Source organism: Macaca nemestrina, chromosome 1 (genome assembly GCF_043159975.1).
Source record: "Macaca nemestrina isolate mMacNem1 chromosome 1, mMacNem.hap1, whole genome shotgun sequence".
Lineage (NCBI taxonomy): Eukaryota > Metazoa > Chordata > Mammalia > Primates > Cercopithecidae > Macaca > Macaca nemestrina.
In genome coordinates this window covers 149297719-149319537 of record NC_092125.1, presented here as the reverse complement: position 1 = coordinate 149319537, position 21819 = coordinate 149297719, and the positions used below count along the sequence as shown (strand labels likewise).

General features: G+C 41.8%; 1 long non-coding RNA gene across 9 annotated transcripts in view; it reads right to left on the bottom strand.

Annotated features, from left to right (window-relative positions):
- LOC105482748 (uncharacterized) overlaps window positions 1-21819 on the bottom strand; it is a 48481-nt gene that overhangs the window by 6910 nt on the left and 19752 nt on the right. For 6 of the 9 annotated variants that reach the window (XR_011619372.1, XR_011619389.1, XR_987837.3 and 3 more), the window contains 2 exons: window positions 17957-18009; window positions 15583-15759 (listed from right to left, as the gene is read on the bottom strand). This is a non-coding gene — a long non-coding RNA (uncharacterized lncRNA). Of the gene's footprint in view, window positions 1-15582; window positions 15760-16987; window positions 17718-17956; window positions 18010-21819 lie in introns of those variants that run through there. The other 3 variants (XR_011619380.1, XR_011619382.1, XR_011619386.1) reach the window with 3 other exon arrangements.

The window sequence follows — 21819 nt, the reverse complement described above, 5'->3', positions numbered from 1 at the left end:
GGGTCTTAGGCCTCTTTGGATCAACTTGCAGTTTCTTCACATAATATATGTTGACTGATTGCCCAAATGTTGCCTAAGAATACTCTGAACCCATCGGCCCAATAAGATTATAAGTGGGTGGGTAATATAAGCTGTTGATTCTGGTACACAAACCCCAAAATTTGGTTTTTACAACTATATCAGCTGTGGCAAAAATGGAACAAGCATGGACTTTAAGATAGCATCTCCCTAGAACCATATCTTGGCCCTATCATTTACTGGTTGTGTAAAATTGAGCTAGTGACTTAGCCTCTCTGATCCCCATTCTCCTTATTTGTAAAACGGAGATGAAAAATGCTGATACAATTAAAATACATTTAGAAAGGAAAATCATCTAAAACACGTCTTGGTTCATAGTAGGTATCGAATGGACGTTCATTCTTTTGTGTTTCCCTCAAGGAAGACAGGTAGATAATATGCTCAGGGACACAGGGAAAATAAAACTTCAAACATCAAAAAGGTGGCATCTAGTAACTATGTACATCCAGGAGCTGGTTTTTCTTTTCTGCACCTGGCATCTGCGCTACAGTTAGACAGACTGAGTGACTAGGGGAGCACCCTTGAGGCTGATCTTCAGCCCAGTTCTTCTAGTCAGTCTACAGGCTTTGCTGGCTGGGCTCCCTGTGAAGACAAGTGCCCCTTTGTGCCTGTTCCTTCCATTTTTAGACAGATGACTAATCCTTTCTCTGTCTGAGAGAGTAATGCTGTGTAAATTGTGGTCCTTGCCCAGATCTATGACTGTATTGCAGAATCCTGCAAGGTTCACAGGGTGCTGGCACTTCCTGAGATGGCATCACCATGGGATTAAAACCCTGACCTGGAGTGGCCTTCCCCTGTGCACTCTAAACAGGAGGCTTCATACCTGGACAGGAACACCTGGGAACACTGAGGAAACATGGGGGAAAAAAGCAAAGCCAAATTCCATTCCTGTTAACCCTTTTATCCTTTCTGAAAAATCCCCTTATATGAAACATTAGCCAAGGTTGTTATTTTGTCTGGGTTATGGGGAAAATCATGTTATTCTAGAAAGGAAATGAAGTGGCATTTCTTGGCAGCCAATTTTGAATTCTGCATCTGAAATCATTCAAAGCACTTCTGCAGCTGGTGGAAGATAGCAGCTTGTTCAAAGAGAGGAACGAGAAACTCATCAAAGAATTACACCTCCTTGGGGGTAATTTTGATCATAAACAGGACAGATGCCATCTGTCTAGTATACTTCATTCATTCACTTGTTCATTCAGAAACATTACTAGGCATGTCCATTGTGAGGGCCTTGTGCTAAGTACTCATAATACAAAGATGGGAGACACAAAGATTGGAGACATGCATGTGAACAAAAAATTAAAGTCACATGAGATAAGTGCAATAAAACTGCATAATCAAAACACAGTGATAGCCTGAAGAAAGGGCTGTGGAAGTTGCGTCAAGGAAAGAGACGGGGAACAGTTCACAAAGTAAGACCTGGCCTTTGATTTAAGGATGAGTAAATGTGTATCGATGGGGAAGGGCATACCAGTCAGAGAGAACAACAAGTGTTCTCTTATACACTTGAATGGATAGGGAGCTGCAACTAATGTTCTGTAATACTGGAACACCAGATAGCAATGAGAAATAAGAAATTAGGTTGGAGGGTAATGCAGAGTCATATGATAAGAGGCGTGGAATGCCATACTAAGGACTTTGAACTTCATCCTACACGTTGTTGGAAACCACTGAAGGATGTTAAGTAGAGGAGAGGCATGATGTGATCTGAGCTGCCTTTTAGAGATTAGGCTGTGCTGTGAACTGAATTTCTCCCCAGAAATTCATATGTTGAAATTGAATCCCCAAAGTGATGGTATTTGGAGGTGGGTCCTTTGGGAGGTGATCAGGTCATGAGAGTAGAGCCCTCATAAATGGGATCATTGCCCTTATAATAAGGGGCCTGACAGCTAACTGGCTTTCCTTCTGCCATGTGAGAATAGTCATGTCTTCAAGTCTGTAACCTGGAAGAGACCCCTCACCAGAATCTGACAGTGAGGACACTCTGATCTCAGACTTCCAGCCTCTAGAACTGTGAGAAATAAATGTCTTGTTTATAAGCCACCCAGTCTACAGTGTCTTATTATAGCAACTGAAGCTGACTGGCTAAGGCAGGCTGGAATCAGAAAGAAGAATGGATCCTAATAGATGAATCAAAAGAGAGTTTTATAACCCAGTAAAGGGGTAATCAAGGCCCTAGGTAAAGTGCAAAGGAGGGAATGGATTGCAAGACTTGGAGACCATTGGATTAGCAAGCAAGAGACTCCCAGGTTTTAGGCTTGAGCAGCAGGTTTGTACAGGGAGATAATAAGTCAGTGTGGCTGTCCAGCATGTAGTTGGAGATGTTGTTCTCAGCTTATCATAGAGGTCTGGCTAGTTGGATAGGCTTACAAGTCATTGTACAGACAACATAATCCTTAGACATAATGTGATCATTTCCAAGGGAAGCATAAAGAGCAGAGGTTACAAATGGACAACCCAAGGCCAAATACAAAGCAGCAGACATGTTTGGTTTGGCTTGCATAATGCCTTGAAATATTTAAGTTAATTGCCAACCTTTAAAAGTTGGAGGACATGTTTAAGAGAATCTAAAGTTTTAGCTTTTCCAAAAAAAATCAGATCCGGCAATGCTGGGCCCACATTCTCACATAGCAAAAATGAGCATCCAGTTCAACGCTTGTGTTTCCCTATCCAGCTTCACTTACTTAACACTGCCTATTGGCCCCTGTAGGTCTGAATTTGCAAAGAGAGGGCTAGAGAACAACAATAATAAAGAGGCTTTAGTAATAGAAGGCCCCCCCCCACAAAAATGTCCACGGCCAAATCCTCAGAATCTGTGATATGGCAAAGGGAAGAAGGCAGCAGATGAGACTGAGGCTACTCATCAACTGACCTGAAAACAGGGAGAGTATTCTGGCTTCCCCAGGTAGGCCCAATATCATCACAAAAATCTTTAAGGAGGACTTGGCCCCAATGTTGATGGCTTTGAAGATGGAACAATAGAAGAACCTTAAAGATGAAAGAAGGAGGAAGAAGAGCAGGTAGAGAAAGAGATGTGAGTACGGAGGCACAGTCAGAGCAGTGCGATGCAAGAAAGACTCAGTCAGCCATTATGGGTTTTGAAGATGGAAAGACTCGGCATTACCATGAGCCGAGGACTGTGGGTAGCCTCTAGAAGCCAGAAAAGGGAAGGAAACATTCTCCCCCAGATGTTCTAGAAGGAATGCAGCCCAGTCAACACCTGGATTTTAGCCCAGTCTGCCCTGGGTGAAACTTCTAACCTACCAAATTATAAGATAGCAACTTTGTGTTACTTCAAACCACTAAGTTTGAGGTAGTTTAGCAACCAAATGCATGACTGGTGGGAAAGGAGAAGCCAGGGAAAGAGATTGACAAAAAACCAGAGAGAGAGGAGACAACCAGGAATGCAGTCAGAGAATCAAGACATGGCCCATTTTCAAGAATGAGATATTTCAAATGACACTGAGATGTCAAGTCCAGTTATGAAGGCAAATGATGAACTGTATCAAGATCAAACCTAAGGGCCATCAGAATCACCCAAGGACATTGTCAGAAAGACCAATTCCCAGGTTCCCTGCAGGCTACTGCTCTAGACTCTGATATACAGCCAGTGAGATGGGCTGGTGTTTTATTAGCTAAATGAGCACTTCGTACGGTTGACTTAATGTCCAATGTTAAGGCTCCTTGTGGCCTTTTAACAGAAGAAAACCCATTTAAAATTTAATAGCACATTCTATTAAAGCCATTTATCTGAATTTTTTTTTTGTCCTTATGTAGATAATAAATTCCTTGCAGGTTGTAGATGCTTGTTAAATATTTGTTGAATAGATAAATCAATGTAACCATTCGAGAACTCTATTGTTTTCTAAAGCTAGCAGAATGACCAGAGATCATTTCTCTCGTAAGCTCCTATAAATTAAATAATTCAAGTTATTTAATGCACCTTCACTAGTTATATGGGTGAGGTTCTAATTTTCTACTTAAAGACTGCAATCCTCTGCTCCTTACCAGCTCATCACAACCAGCCAGGATTAATTCCCAGAGGAGCTCTTGGACCAGATGACAGAGTACCTCCTTTCACAGTCCCACTGCTGAAATGGTCTTTAATAATAATATGCTAGCCCATACAAAATGAAATCCATCTCTAGCCTAATCCTGGATGTTGCAGAGCATATTCCCAGTTCAACACTTAAAGAGCTAACCTTAGAGACTGGCCTCTGATACTTGCTGAGCTAAAAGAAGCAGTCTTGTGGTCCAGGGGAGAAGGCTGAGGCACAATAGCCATCCTCCTTGGAGGCGTGGCATACTTATAAAGGTTAAAACATGGCATCATTCGGGCCCCGGACATGCTGGATGATGAAAGCCTGATCTACTTTGCCACATGGGACAAGTCGCCAAGGCTAAGGAGAATCTGTGCTGTGCTGCCACAGTCCCGCTGCAAGAGAAGAATTCCAAATAGTCTGTGAATAGAAGGCTAGAATTCCAAGCCACACGTTTACCAAAAGGAAGCCCCATGAACTGAGATCCAGAGGGTACAGTCTGGGAGAATGAGGGACATCCTGCCTTCTATGAGGAAGGGAGTCTCAACGACTGTGTGGATTGAATGAGTGGGTGAAAGGGAGAGCTATGTGCTTTCATTTCAGTGATGTCAGAGAAAACCGTAACAACGGTGAAAGAGTCGGGACAGAAACCAGGTGGCAGTGAGTTAAGAATATGCTTCAGAAAGTCTCAGACAAGATGGGAAAGTAGGTCAGCATGCTAGGAAGAAATGCCATAATGAAGGAAGATCTCTGTTTGTTTGGTTGGTTGAACACTCAGTTTCATTTTTAGGATTAGAGACTTGAGCAAATATATTATCTGAGGAAGGGAGAGTCTTAAAACATAGGAAATAAAACGAAAGCAACAAAGATGAAGGTAAGGCGACGAGATGGGATCAAAACGAGTAACAGATGGGATTAGTCAATAACTAGTTATTGAGCACTTATCGTGTGCCAGACACAGTCCTAAGTCTGGGAATAAACAACACAGACAGACATAGTCCTTTCCTAGTGACATTTACAGTCCAGATAAAGTATATTTCCAGTCCTCTTTAGTTGCAAGTAAAAGAAACTCTACCAACTTAAGAGAAAAAGAGAACTGACCAACCATGTAACTGAAAAAAATTCAGGAAGCGCTGCCTCTGAAGACTCAGCAAAATGTCTTCAGGACGATCTCTCTCCCTCTGTCTCCCTGTCCCTCTCTCTCTTCTCTACATCCTCTCCCTCCTCTTCCTGCTTCTTTCCTCTCTCGCGGCTTCACTTTCCTCTCTACTGACTTTATTCTCAGGCAGTCTGCATCCATGTGGTAGAAGAATGGTGCTATGTCCATCATTATATGGTCCTTAGGGCCCACTGTTTCAGTAAAATAAGTAGCCTGCCTTTCAATGGCTCTGTCAAGACTGGGTGGACTCTGGTTGACCTGGGCTTATGTATGCATCTCTTCTGATCCAAAAACTCTGCCCAGGGCTAAAGAGTATCTTGATTAGCCCTGAATGGTCACACGTCCACCTCTGGGGCAGGAGGAGGAGTGGGGTCTATGCCAACTCAACCACATGAGCTGAGAACAGAAGAGGGTGGTTCCAAATGGCAGTTTGGGCTTCTTGGCCAGACAAGGGACACCAGGGAGGCAGAAAGAATATGAGTCTACTACAGAAGGATTGCTCTTGAACTGAAAGAAGTGCCTCTTATCTCCTCAGGCTGGAGGGGAGAAGGGAAGGGCTGGTGCCGGAGTAGACAGCTTTGAAGATGCAGGCATGACAATGAGCCCTAGCACGCTGGGTTTCCCCACAGAAGTGGAGGCCGGTGCATGTGCAGAGAGGGTGGGAGTGGAGGCCAGTTGGGAGACTGGTGGGAAAGGGTTAAGGTTTAGAAAAGCCACAGAGGGAATAGGAGAAGGAGCTGATAGTGACAAAAAGATTGTTAAGAGTTAACTGATTTTGAAAACCATGAATTTGTCATAGCTCTAATCTGCAAAATTGTACAATTTTCTCCACAGGCTCAGTCCTGAATGATGATAGCTATGGCCATTTGTGTAGAAAGGGCACAGCGAGGAGCCCAATCTTCCTACCCATTCTGGAGCAATTAGGCTATCAGGCAGATCCCCAGGAGTTGTATTTGTATAAGGGCTCTCAAGCCTCCCAAGAGAAAGGATGAAGAGAAACAGCGGGTGAGCTCTGTGACACAGAGTTGAGGTGACATGACCCACCACATCTCAGGAAACTCCCCACTATAGACAGGAAACTCACTGAGTGTCCTCACAGTGCCCAGTGCTGGGACTATTCTGGTCCCTGGCACATTAGAGATGACGATTGTGCAAGCTGCACCTTTGGCTGGCGACTGGCAAATGCTTCAAGGCCCTGTCCCTTGTGCTTTTCTCCCTGCTGTCAACTGTCTTTTGTGATGCTCCTGCTGAATGTAGAGCACATTAAATTTGACGTCTCATTTAGCCCTCTCATCACATTGATAAGATGGGTCTTATTAGCCTAATTTTGCAGAAGAGGACATTGAAGCCCACAATGTTGATAAACTTGCCCAAGGTGACACAGCTAGCAAGGAGAGGGGCTGAGGTGTGTGTAAAGACAGGCCTTTGTCTATCACTTGCCCTCCTGTTTCCCATCACTGGAATATCCTAGAACGGTGTTCTAGGACGAACAGCATTCCCTAAATTGGGATCCAAATATTCCTGGAGGTCCTCAAAAACATCTTCAAGGTTTGTGAGAATAAGAGCCTGCAGTTGAGTTTCAGAGACCTTAGCCTGGAGGACAGTGTTCGCCTGTGGGGAGATGCCCACGCTCAGCCCTGAGCAGGTATGCACAGGAGTTTCAGGCGTGAGTACTGAGCTTGCTGTGGTGTGGATCACAAAGGACAGGGGCCACCTTGGCTAATGGCAGCATTACCTTTGCCGGGGCGGGCTGGGGAGCCGGGAGAAGCACGCAGACTGCCAAGTGGAGAATGTCAAGGAGAATCATGGTTACGGCAGAAAAAAAAAAACAAAACCATCATTGGCCCTCAAAAGGCAAGATTGAGAGGTCTTAGAATTTCAGTATAACACTCAAGAGGCTCAGACCAAATACCATTACAAGCATTACCCACTCCTCTGCTTGTCCCCAGGGCTACGACTACCTGGAAAAATGAGAATCAACCAGGGTTGAGAAAAATATTATGTTGAAAAACAACTTATACTTTTAAAAAATCTCATTTTCTCTTAGCAAAAGCCCCTCTAGAAAGGTATTATTAAGCCTATTTTATGGGGGCAGAAACGGAGCTCAGAGCAGTAAGTTTCCACAGCAATATAGTAGCAGGCACAGAAATCAATCTTAGGACCTCCCCGTTCAGGACGTTATCACTGAGCCCACTCAAAGCACATTTCCCAGCAGAACTGAAGAGATCAGTGTGGCAGTCAGTTGCTGTCTCCTTGAGTTATCTAGTGAATATACTTCCATATCAACGTGCCATTTTCCCCCTCTGTAAACAGAGTGAGTCAACAGATGCCTTACGAAGGAATATCTGCTGGTGAAAAATTGTCGAGTTGGGCAAAAGGCTCAATGTCTCTCATTCAGATGATGGGAAATTTTCTCTGACCGCCCACCACCAGGTGAGGCCCTCCCTTAAGTAAGGCCAAATATGTCATTTGCTTTCATTGCTGAGGTAAACACAGGTCAGGCATATGGACTTTGGCTTTTGTAACAAAGGAGGGAAAATGGGACTTTGGAAAGCACTAAATGTGTTCAGCAGAAGGCCCACAATGCAGGTGCCCATCATTCAGTCCTTCCCACCACGCTTTGTTTTCTGGACAACACTCCTCAGTGCCTCTCTGAGAAAGAGGTGGTGAACCAGCAGCCCTTAGGCCAGAGTCATCCGGCTGATATGATTTGTTTGATCTCCGTTGTTGTTGTTGTTGTTGTTGTTGTTGTTCCAACATTTAACACTTGGAAATCTTAATGTCAATATTTAACATCTGGGAAAGATCATTAAAAAATCAGATTTTCTACCCAACATAACAACAAAACAACAACCTGATTTAAAAAATGGGCAAAGAACATGAATAGACATTTCTCCAAAGAAGATATGCCGACAAGCACATGAAAAGATGCTCAACATCACTAATCATTAGGGAAATATTAATCAAAACCACAATGAGATACCACTTTACACCCATGAAAATGGCTACTATATAAAATAAACAAACCAAACAGAAAATAACAAGTATTGCTGAGGACCTGGAGAAACTAGAACCCTTGTACATTGCTGATGAGAATGTAAAATGGTACAGCCCTTGTGAAAAACAGCATGATATTTCCATCAAAACAATTAAAAATATGATTATATATGAAACAACAATTTCACTTCTGAGTATATACTCAAAATAATTGAAAGCAGAAAATGAAGCAGGTATTTATACACACAGGCTCATAGCAGCATTATTCATAATAGCCAAAAGATGTAAGCAACACAAGTGTCCATTGACGGATAAATGGATAGACAAAATGTGATACAAGCATCCAATGGAATATTATGCAGCCTTAAAAAAGAAGAAAATTCTGATACATGTTACAACATGGATGAACCTTAAAGACATTATACCAAGTGAAATGAGCCAATTATAAGAGGCAAATCTTATGTGATTCGACTTATATGAAGGGAAAATCATAGAGACAGAAAGTGGAATGGTGTTTGCCGTGGGGTAGGAGGGGAGAATGAAGAGTTATTGTTTAGTAGGCATGGAGTTTCAGTTTGGGAAGATGAAAAAGTTCTGGAGGTGGATGGTGGTGATGGTTGCACAATAATGTGAAATGTATACTTAAAAATGGTGAAAATGGTAAATTTTATGTGACATATATTTTATTATAATAAATAAATAATTGAATTTCCTTTTTTTTCTTGAAAAAGATAGAATAGGACTATGCAGTGACATTGGGTTTGACAATGTTGTGCCCATGAAAACGAAAGAGGCATCTGAACAAGGGCTCACATGAGCCCACATCTAAGTAGTAGATTACTGTGTTACCCAAGAATAGATTACAATTCCGTCCACAAGCAGTCAAATCCCAGAAGGATTAAAAGGACCTGTGCAGGCCAGGGACAGTGGCTCATGCCTTTAAAATCCCAGCACTTTGGGAGGCTGAGGTGGGTGGATCACCTGAGCTTAGGAGTTCAACATGGAGAACCCCGTCTCTACTAAAATACAAAAATTAGCTGGGTGTGGTGGCACACGCCTATAATCCCAGCTACTTCGGAGGCTGAGGCAGGAGAATCGCTTGAACCTGGGAGGCGGAGGTTGCCGTAAGCTGAGATCATGCCATTGCACTCCGGCCTGGGTGACAGAGTGAGACTCTGCCAAAAGAAAGAGAGAGAGAGAGAGAGAGAGAGAGGGAGGGAGGGAGGGGGAGGGGGGGAGAGAGAGAGAGAGAGAGAGAGAGAGAGAGAGAGAGAGAGAGAAAAGAAAAGAAAAGAAAAGAAAAAAGAAAGGACCTGTGCAGTAAAGAGGGATACACATGACAAAGCTTGAGACTTCAGTGTTATTTCTGGGGATGTGAGCTCCCCACCAAGGCTCAGAGGACTAGTGACTGGCCAGGTGCACATCTGGACCACACCGTATATCCTTGCATCCATGTGGTACATCATAACATCTGGATCACAGGTATAGCACATAGATACAGACAGGTGAGACCTCATATTTTTTGAGCAGGGAACACCCTCCTCCATGGGGGTGCTTTGCTTGGGCCTTGCTGCTCAGGTGGAACTCCACTTATCATACATGTTATGTCTCACTTGGGACCCAGGTCACCTGGAGAGCCAGAAATTCCTCCAACCAGAGCAAGAAACCCAGGAACTGGCTGAGATCTCCCTGAAACACAGGGGTGGGCCGCAGAGCAACAGGGCCAGGAGCCCACCCACCGCAGCAGTGCTCCCCGGGGCATATTGCAGGAGTGGACTTGGACTAAGTAGGACACGTCAGTTACCAAGAACGGTGTCTGAAAGAAGCATCAGATAAAAAAAAATAGGAGACAAACAGGCAGGGGATATGGAAGAAGGTAAAAGGATAAGGAAGAAGGAGGAAGTCTACTAGTTGGAATAGAGTTACTAAATGGGAAGAGCTAATGAAATGATACATTGGAGGGAGAAGATAAGAGTTAACCTAGAGGAAGTAGAGTCCGAATGAGGTGCTGGGGTTCCTATGGCTGTTTCTATGTGGACCTCAGAGTCACAGAGCACCAGCCTGAGTATCCTGCCATCTGTGGGTGTGGGGTGCTTCCTCTCCCTGGGCCAGAGATGTCCCTAAGAAGGGGGAGAATTCCAGACGCATCACAGATTCCACTCTGAAATACACTTAGGAAATTCAGTTATCCGAAAACCTCTCAGACAATATCCATTTCACTAATATCATAAAATGATTTCTTCACAAGCAAAGTTAAAATTAGTAGAATTAAAAAGACAATTATAGCAAAGTTGGACAAGTTGCGCAAGTAGAAAATTATTCCGAAGGTCTCGTCAAACCGCTATTTGCTAAGGAGCTAATCCTAATGTTCAGTAGGTGAACCTGAAAGGTTTCGGTGATCATGGCAGTGGAAGAATTTGTGAATGTGGCCATTCAGAACCTGAAAGGTTTCAGTGATTATGGCAGTGGAAGAATTTCAAACTGAAGGCTGAATTTGTCCATGAACTGACTTCCTTCTACCCCTGAGCTGATTTCCTCTGGCTGACTAGTAATTAATAGAATATGTGGTAATAATGTGCTAGCATGTCACATAAATCTGCATATATTCAGCATTTGACTTTATTATTGTGGGCCTCCTGGGAGGAAGATTAATTTCCAGTTAGAGAGTTTTTCCACAGTCTTTGCTATCCTTAGCCCATTTGCAGGAAGTTGTATAATATGTTTCTGTGATGTTACTACCAACAAGTATATTGATAGGCACCTAAGCATCTTATTAATTGTGAGCCTAGACTACAGAAGTTTCATAATTTTCTTTCTTTCATTTAATATGCATTTCACTGAATGGAAAAGTGAAAGAAATAACAAACATTATGTGTTAAAATTAGCTGAGAAAGAAAACTCAGTTGATGCATTTTTTTAAGTTAACTTTAATGAAGTGCTAATGCCTTGAAACCCAAAGCCAGAACCAGAAATTCTGTTATGGCCCAAAGCCTACATGCAATAGGAAGAGTTGTGTCCGAACAGTTGAATAATGCCTCATCCCAAACTTAGGACTCCCCCCAGTACTGAGCTGCTTCATTTACCTAACCAGTAAATATCTAAGGAAACATTAGATGGTTCCCGGATAAATCAATATAGAAGATATGATTGTATCAGTGAAAGCCAGAAAATGAGTAGTGATTGGGCCAGGTGCGGTGGCTCACACCTATAAAGCAGTTTGGGAGACTGAGGTGGGTGGATCACTCGAGGTCAGGAGTTTGAGACCAGCCTGGCCAACATGGTGAAACCCTGCCTCTACTAAAAATACAAAAATAGTTGGGCATGGTGGTGCGTGCTTGTAATCCCAGCTACCCAGGAGGAGAACCGCTTGAACCTGGATTCAAGTGAGCCGAGGTCACGCCACTGCACTCCAGCCTGGGCGACAGAGTGAGACTCTGTCTAAAAAAAATAAAAGAAAGAAAGAAAATGAGTACTGATTAGACAGCTAATATGTGCAGGGATTCCCAAGGCTCTGAGGATAGTGGGGTGGGGATGAGGAGGAAGGATGGTGGGCAGGAGGAGTGAGTCAGGGTTGGAGCTGACTCCACAATGGACAGAGATGAAACAAGCAGTTCTCTTGTGTCCAAAGTTATCTGGTGCAGCTAGTGGCTGAGCCTACTGTGCTCGTCACTCACGTCCCCACTTCTCTAGTTTTAGGAAGCTCTGTTGCTTGGAAACGCACATAAAATGTGAAGTGGGAGTCTTGCAAACCAACCCACTATGCCCTGTTTTTATTACCTTTACAGCTTTTCAAGGTGAAAGTCTACATTTAGCCTCATCTTTTGCTTTCTCTGGGAAATTCTAGACAACTGCAGAGAAGCTGTGAAGCTGCTCTTGCCTCAGTAGGACCCTGTGCTTTCATACTCTGACCTACAGGAAGTCTGCAGTCCAGAGCCTGCATCTTCTTTAGGACAGTGAATAATCTGGGAGCCATTCATGAAGCGTGCATGACTATTATTCCCTTTATCGCCTCTTAAATTCCACAGTATAACCTCGGATATGGAAACTTTTCTAAGAAATAGAGGGGTGTATATAGATATATATATATATATAAAGTAATGACGGGTAGCTATTTCTAGACCAGTCTATCTGCTGTTGTGGGAACCTTCCCTAAAAAAAAAAGACAGGATCTGTCTGACATCTTTCATCTCTCCCCTCCCTTTTCTCCCTTCTAATGAAAAATGCTGCTGTGGTAAAACTCCATTTGCATCCATCTTAAGCTTCAAAAGCCATCTTGCTAATGCAAGATGCTGGCATTTTTCTGTGACAAGAAAATGAACAATTTGCTATTTTTTTAAGTGAATGAAAGCATTTCCTCACATTTTTTCAGAAATAGCAAAAACAAGAAGAGAGTTTTAGGAAAAAGATTGAAAACATTGCCAATATGTAGACATCTATATTTACCAGGAAGAGGGCATTTGACCCTTTTTTCACACCACTACATATGTGGATTCATGACCTTGTTCCTGCTTTCTATTTGCTATCTCTCACACATCAGATCATAAACCATCACTCCACCCAAACCATGCTGGAAAGTTTCTCTAATTCTATAAAGCATATGATAGATGTCTGTTCAATTAAAGGAGTAGGGTCTAGGCAGGGGTGTCCAGTCTTTTGACTTCCTTGGGCCACAGTGGAAGAATTGTCTTGGGCCACACATAGAATACACTAACACTAATGATAGCTGATGAACTAAGAAAACAAATTGCAAAAAATATCTCATAACATTTTAAGAAAGTTTACGAATGTGTGTTGGGCCACATTCAAAGCTGTCCTGGGTTGCCTGTGACCCACAGGCTGCAGGTCGGACAAGCTTGGTCTAGAGTAGGAAGATCTAGACCTGAGAGCTGCATACTGATTCCCTGTATAGCCCTGAGCAATGTTATTGACATGAAGTAAGTCTGCTTCCTCATCTGTAAAATGGGGCTAGCAGTAGAACCTTCTTCAGTTTCTTCCCCCGTAAAAAAGAAATAACATTACATGACTCACTGGGTTAGTGGGAAGATGAAATGAAATGAAAGGGCATGCAAGGTGTGAAGCACAGAGTGCGCTATGCAGCAGACAATCAATGGTAGTTACAAGGATGATGAAAACATAAAGATGGTGTCTAGAAAATGCTGTTCAGCTTAGGCTCGGACATCACACTAACACAGTGAGAAGAACTCTTCTCTGGCCCAAGTGCACAGAATCTCTTGACAAATGCTAAGAAGCTCTTGCTGTAGTTAGTCTAAACTAAATTTATTCCACTCAAACTACTCATTAGTTATCTCTACACCTGAATGCCCCATAGGCACAATGTATTCATATGAGGCATCTTAACTTTTGTTCACCTCATGTGGACCTTGCCCTTCTTTCTATATTCATGTAATGTTACCAATCCCTCCTGCAAACGAGCAACTTAAGAGCGGCCCTATGGCTTCCCTAACTCTCCCTCCCGAACCATGAACCATTCCACCTCCTGAATGTGCCCTGAACCCATCATCCTCACCACTCCTTGACCACTACTGCCTTATATCAGGCCTCTTCCTCTCTCTCCTGTGCTATTGCAATAGCTTCTTAGCAGTTCTTTCTCTCTAATCTCTTTGCCTTCTGTGCCACCTCCTTCCATGCACTCTTACTGCAGTGATCATTCTAAAAAGCAACTTGGTCACTCCCGTGACTAAGCCCCTGCAATCCCTCCTTATCAAGAAAATAATTATCTACAAACTCTTGGGCAAGTGTATAGGCTCCACATGCTCTAGCCCTTCCTTCCCATGCCAACCTCACCCCCACCAACCTCACCCCCACCAATCTTTCCAGACTGCCTACATGTCAACAATGGGAAACTGTTTGTAATCCCAAGAATACTGTGGTAGCCAGACTCCAAGATGGCCCTAGTGATCCCTGCTCCCGGAGTTCACCCTTTCTGCGGTCCTCTCCCCTCTCCATATTGCACCAGGGTTAGTCTCTATGACCAACAGCATGGGAGAAGTGAGGATACGTCAGTTCTGAGATTAGATTGCAAATAACTGTGGCTTCTGTCTTTGATTCTTTCTCTTCGACTACTCACTCTCTGGGAAGCCAAATGCCATGCTGTGCCCTATAAGCAACTCTATGGAAAGGCCCATGTGGTGAGGCACTGAAACCTCCTGCAGCAGTCACATGGGTGAGCTTAGATACTGCTTCTTCAGCCCCTTCAGATGACTGCAGCCCCAGCCAACAACTTGGCTACAATCTCATGATTGACCATAGGGCAGGATCAGATAGTTAAGACTGATGACCCTCAGAAATGACAAACTCTTAGACATTTGTTGTTTTAAGCTGCTAAGTTTGGGAGGTAATTTGTGACCCAGCAATAGGTAGTTAATACAAACCTCATCTTCATTTATACTTCATTTTTCTTGTGTATTCCTTTAAGAATGGTACCATTCACTGCACCATGCAAGCCTCAGCTAAGCAGCCACTTGCTCTATAAAACTACCTTGCTTCTCCTCAATGTCTTCTCTGAGCTGTCATTTTTGTTTACATAGCATCTAATATTCACCTCAACTGTAGCGCTTGTCACATTGTCCTGTGATGGAGTAATGCCACCCACCCACCCCTCCACTGAAATGTCCACATCCTCATCCCCACACCTGTGAATGGTAAGTTCCTTTAAGTGACAAAAGGGAATTTGTAGATGTGATTAAGGATCTTGAATTTATTGCACAGCAATGTGGCTATAGTTAATCATCATAAATTGTGTATTTCAAAATTGCTAAAAGAATAGATTTTAAAGTTCTCATTACGCAGTCATCCATACACACAATGTTTCAGCCAACGATGGATGACTGTGGTCCCATAAGATTAGAATACTGTATTTTTACTATACCTTTTCTATGTTTAAATATGTTTAGACATATAAATACCTAGCTTGTGTTACAACTGCCTGCACTATTCAGTACAGTAACCAGCTGAACAGCTTTGTAGCCCAGGAGCAATAGGCCATACCATTTCGCAGAATGTATCCCACTTGTTAAGCAATGCATGATTATGTGTGAAATGATGGATATGTTAATTAGCTTGATACAATCATTCCACAATGTATAAATATATCAAAACATCACATTGTACCTCAGAAATATAGACAATTATTATCTGTCAATTAAAATATATATCATCAAAATATATTAAATATAAATAACTAGAGTAAAATATATATAGCTATATATATTTAAGTCAAAGATCTTGAGTGACCCAGGAGGAGTCAGAGTGAGAGGGGAAGGCCAGTGAGGATGGAAGCAGAGATTGAAGAGATGTCCTTTAATGATGGAGGAAGGGCTGCAAGTCAAGAATACAGGCGGCCTCTAGAAGCTGAAAAGGACAAGGAAACAGACGCTCCCATAATGCTTCCATAAGGGACAGACTCCTGACACCTTGATTCTTAGCTGAATAAGATCCATTTTGGACTTGTAACTTCCAGAACTGTAAGAAAATAAATATGCATTGTTTTAAGCCACTAAGCTTGTGGTAATTTGTCACAGCAACAATAGGAAACTAATGCACCCTGCAATTGTTTGCTTACCCTCCTTCCCCACATATACACACTAGACTGTTCATTCCTCGGAGACTGGCACATCTCTGTTTATTCCCAGCACCTAAAACAATGCCTGGCATATATCAATATGCCAAAGTGCTCAATAAAAATGTTTCTTTTTGTCGAATAAATGAACTATTTAAATCCTCAGGCTGTAGTTTAAATATTTTATTTATTATACAATCAAATGTAATGGCTTCCTTCAAGCAGATTTTTTTCTCTGGTGAAATAATTAGTTTCCTGTGATCCAGACAGACCCAGAATTCCTGCCTAGGGAAAAAAAATGTCAAAAGCATATCCTTGGAGCAAGAAAGAAAGCTGGAGGTCATCCCCTGGGTGTGACTGAGTAGATTATTTCTAGAGTAAGTCTTCCTTAAGTGCAAAGTTTAAAAGAGGCATAAAAAGGTGCACAGAGTCCAGTGAAGAAATTCAAATATAGGTAAAGGGCTGGGTTCTAGATGGTGGCATCTGATCTTACTGAGGGTACATCCACTGTGCCCCTAAACAAGCTGTGAGACCCTGGGAAAGTCACTCAGTTCCTTCACCTGTATAATGAAGTGGTTGATTAAGATTCATTCAGTATTTCATTCCACTAAGTTATTGAACATCTACTACATACCAGGTACAGTTCTAGATTTCGGGAGCACGACTTTAAACAAAACTCCCTGCCTGGTGGATTCTACAGGGGAAGTTAGACAATAAATAAAATAAATAAGAAAGATGTACAGTATGTTACATGGTGACAATGCTATGGAGAAAAGTAAGACAGGGAAAGGGATAGTGGATATGAGAGTGGAGGTGGGTGAGGAATCCAGTTTTCAGTAGGCTGTCAGGAAGGTATCATTGAGAAGGTAAAATTTGAATCAAGTCTAGGGAAGATGAAGAAACATCCAGATAACAGGGGGAAGGTTTTCTAGGAGTGGAAATAGCAAGTGCGAAGGCCCTGAGGTAAGAGCGTGTCTCGTGTGCTTGGATGCTCAAGGAATGGCAAGGAGGCCAACGTGGCAAGAACAGAAGTGAGCAGGTGATAAGATCAGAAGAGGTTTTCGGGAGGGATCAGTTACTATAGACCAGCTCTGTCCAATGGAAATATAATTCAAGCCACAAACATGAACCAGATATGTAATTTTTGATTTTCTAGTAGCCATAGTAAAAAAGTAAAAAGAAACAAGTAAAATTGATTTTAATAATATATTTTATTTATCCAATATATCAAAAATGTTATAATATCCATATATAATTACTATGAAAATTATTAATGAGTTATTTTACATTCTTACTTATTTTACATTATTTCAAACTAAGTTTTCAAAGTCCAGTGTGTATTTTGCATCTCAATTCCAACTCTCCCCATCTCATGTGCTCTATAGCCTCATGTGGCCTGTTGTGACTGCCTTGGACAGCATTACTGTAGAGCCTGATAGGCTTTTGTAAGGCCTTTCAAAGTTTTTACCTTGCAGGAAATACAAAGCAATCAAAGGGTTTTGAGCAGAGGAGCAACACGATCTAACTTGTATTTTAAAAGGACCACATTGGTTGCTGTGTTGGGATAGACTACAGGGACAAGGGAAGAAGCAAGGAGACAAGATGGGAGGCTCCGGTAGTCATGAAGGCAAGAAGCGGTAGTCGTCCCACCTTCATGGCAACAGTGGAGGTAGGACAACTGGTGGAACCCAGAACACATTTCAAAGGTGGAGCCAACAGGGTCTCCTGACTGATCGAATAGATCATGAGAGGAAGTGGGGTGTTGAGAATGAAGCCAGTGGGAAAAAACATTAAGGAGCGTTTCTCAAGTTTTAATCACTTGGTCACAACACTTAAATTTGCCGAGCCCAAATGTCCTTCCCTGCAAAATACAGACAACAGTGTTTCAGGAAGAGGATTCCCAAGTACAGAAGCCCTGAGGCAAGAACGTGCCAGGTCTGTTCCAGGATGGACAAGGAAGCCAGCATAGTTGCAGAGGAGCAAGCAAGGAGGAAAGTGTTAGGAGATAGGGTCAGAAAGGTGATGGGAAGGTGTTTATAAAGGGATTATGTTGCTCTTTCTACAATTTCAGAGTCCACAGGAGATAATGAGTAAACTCACCCACCAATGAAGCCTGTGCCACTGGGCTGTGGTTAAGAACTCAGCTTCAGACTCTTCCGGGGCATGTAAAAGATAAACAAAGTCGGATGTTAGTCAAAACAGTGAAAACTGATTTTGTTCAGTAGCTACTGATAACAAGGGAAAGGGCTGAGCTCCATTCAGATTTGCACAGAGGTGACTGGGTGTTTTTAAAGGAGAATGAGAGAGTAAGAGAGGTGTGAGCGGAGGCTCAGTGGAATCAGGGAAGTGAAAAATTACAAAAGGTTGGTCAATGCAAATGCAATTAAGCCAACTGTGAATGCTTGCTGGCAATTATTGAAGTTAGGCTTCTATCCTCCCACAGAGACTGAGACAGAGGCCCTTTCCTTCCTGAGGATTACATTTCAAAGGAATGGCTTTCAAGTCCTTGAGAAAGACACTCCTGAGTTGCAGGAGATGCATATACATCTGGAAGGGACAGAGGAAAGATTCACAATTGCAAGCCCTTTTTAGTAAAAGCTGTAAGAAAGGGAGGTTAGGGACTGAACTCTTCCAGACAGGAACTCAAAAGGTGTTTGAGTCTTCCCAGAGACAAGGCTCAGGCTGCTAAAAGCCTGGGAATGGCTAAGTCTCTCAAGAGAGGGTGAATAACATGTTTGTGCCCAGAGTTTTTGCAGTTCTCAGCCAAAATGGTCCATTTCTGTGGAGTTTTTTCTCCTTTTTATTTCTAAAAATTCAATTTAACTAATATATATTGAAAACGTAGACATTTGTAAAACAGAGTTCTTTTGATTTGCTCCAAAATGAGAAAGTTGTGCAGAGGTAAATCTGCTGTGAAGGTAATGAAGCTTAAGCTTTAGAATTCCTCATTATTACAGACCTCTTCTGAGGGCCTTTGTACTTAGTTTTATATTCATACATTGATTTTTTTTTTTCTCCTTAAAGAGGCTATGTCCAAGTTACATAAGCCTTAAGACCAACACAACCCCCCACTTAGGAAAAGCTTTCCACCTTAGAGTTAGCCTAGGAATGAAAAAAAACTGACTTGGGTAAAAGTAGGGGAGAGGCTGGGACACACCTGTCTGTTAAGCATTCTTGGCCAGGGCCTGTCATTTACATAGCAGGAAAAGCAGCCAACACCTACCCAGCTGCTGCTCTTTAGAAAGGTGAAGTTAAACAAAGAGGATTATCCAGAAGATTTATATGTTTGCCCTTCCCAACCTGGTTAGTTATAAAATTAGGTGTGCTGCTTTTTTTTAAAAAAAGTAGATTTTATTTTTTTAGAGCAGTTTTAGGTTTGCAACAAAACTGAGCAGAAGGTAGAGATTTCTCATGTATTCCCAGTGCTGACACAGGCATTTTCAACATCCCCCATTTTTAACATCTTCACCATAGTGGTACATTTGTTACAACTGATGAAACTATATTGACATAGTATTATCATTCAAAGTCCATAGTTTGCATTAGGGTTCACTCTGTGTTGTACATTCTTTGAGTTTGAACAAATTCATAATGACCTGTATCCACCATTATAGTATCATATAGAACAGTTTTACTGCTCTAAAAATCTTCTGTGCTCCACCTATTCATCCCCCTTTTCCTCTTAAGCCCTGGCAACCCCTTATCATTTTACTGTCTCAGTAGTTCTACCTTTTTCAGGATCTCAGATAGTTGGAATCCTACAGTATGTAGCCTTTTCAGACTGGCTTCTTTCACTTAATAATATACATGTAAGTTTCTTCCGTGTCTTTTCATGATGTGATAGCTCATTTCTTTTTAGTGCTGAATAATATTCCCTTGTCTGGATGTTCCACAGTTTATTTATCCATTCACCTACCGAAGGACATCTCACTTGCTTCCAAGCGTTGGCAATTTTGAATAAAGCTGCCATAAACATCCATATGCATGTTTATATGTGGACATAATACCAAAAGAGCATGATTGCTGGATTATATAGTAAGAGAATGTTTATTTTGTAAGAAACTACCAAATTGTCTTCCAAAGTGGCTGTATAATTTGCATTCTCACCAGCAATGAATGAGAGTTCCTGTTGCTCCACATCCTCACCACCATTTGGTGGTGTCACTGTTCCAGATTTGGACCGCTCTATTATGTATGTAGTGGTACTTCATTGTTGCTTTAATTTGCATTTCCTGGATGACATATGATATGGAACATCTCTTCATATGCTTATTTGCCATCTGCATATCTTCTTTGGTAAGGTGTCTGTGAAGGTCTTTGGCCCGTTTTGGGTTGTTTGTTTTCTTATTGCTGAGTTTTAAGAGTTTTTTGTTTTTTTTTTTTTAAACAATCCATTATCAGAAGTGTCTTTTACAAATACTTTCTCCCAGTCTTTGGATTATCTTCTCATTATCTTGACACTGTCTTTTGTAAAGCAAAAGGTTTTAATTTTAATGATGTCTGGAAGTCTGGCTTATCAATTATTTCTTTCATGGATATGTCTTTGGTGTTGTATCTAAAGAGTCATCACTATACCCATACTCATCTAGATTTTCTCCTGTGTTATTACATTCTAGGAGTGTTACAGTTTTACATTTTACATTTAGGTCTGTGATCCATTTGGAGTTAATTTCTGTGAAGAAAGTAAGGGTTGTGTCTTACCCCTTTTTTTTTTTTTTTTTTTTTTTGTATGTGATGTCCAGTTGTTCTGGGATCATTTGTTGAAGACTCTTTGTTCCATTATATTGCCTTTGCTCCTTTGACATACACTATCTGCAGGGTTTATCTCTGAGCTCTCTATTCTGTTCCACTGATCTATTTGTCTATTATTTTACCAATACCATACTGTCTAGATGACTGTAGCTTTATATTAAGTCTTGAAGTCATATAGTGTCAGTCCTCCAACTTTAATCTTCTTCAGTGTTTTGCTGGCGCTTCTGGGTCTTTTGTCTCTGCAGATGAACTTTAGAATCAACCTGTTAATCTCCACAAAGTGGCTTGCTGGGATTTTAATTTTGATTTCATTGAATCTATAGATCAAGTTGGCAAGAGCTGACATCTTGACAATATTGAATCTTCCCATCCATGAATATGTAGTATTTTTCCATTTGTTTGGTGCCTCTTTGACATCTTTCATTAAAGTTTTTCAATGTTTCTCACACGGATCTTGTATATATTTTGGTAGATTTATACCTATTTTATTTTGGGGAAGTACTGGTTTTTTAAATTTTGAATTTCATTTGTTCATTGCTAGTTGTCATGGATTGAATATATCATGGAGAGAAATTTAATCCCCAACGCAACAGTGCTGAGAGGTGGGACCTATAAGAGGGGATTAGGTCACGAGGGGTTCTGTTCTAATGAATGGATTCAGGCTTATTGTGGGAGAGGGTTCCTAATAAAAGGATGAGTTTGGCTCCCCTCCCCACCTTTTCCCCTCTCCCTTTCCCTCCCCCTCTCTTCTCCTTCCCTACCCCCTGACCTTCCCTTCCTTTTCCTTCTGTATACATGCTGTCTTGCTTGCCCTTCTGCCTTCAACCATGGGATGACACAACAGGAAGGACCTCACCAGATGTAAGCCCCTCAACCTTGGACTTCCCAGCCTCCAGAACTGTAAGAAATAAATTTCTGTTCTTTATAAATTACCTAGTCTTTGGTATTCTGTTGTAGAAGCATGAAACAGACTAACACACTTGTGTACTGGAAAACAATTGACTTTTGTATATTCACCTAGTATACCTCAACCTTCCCATAATTACTTAGTTCCAGGAGACTTTTCTGCCAATTTTTTTCAGATTTTCTTCATAGACAATCACGTCATATGCAAACAAAGGCATTACTATTTCCCTCCCAATCTGTGTCTTTTCTTTTTCTTTCTTGCTATATTATCTAGAATTTTTCATCTGCTGTTCAGAAGTAGTGGA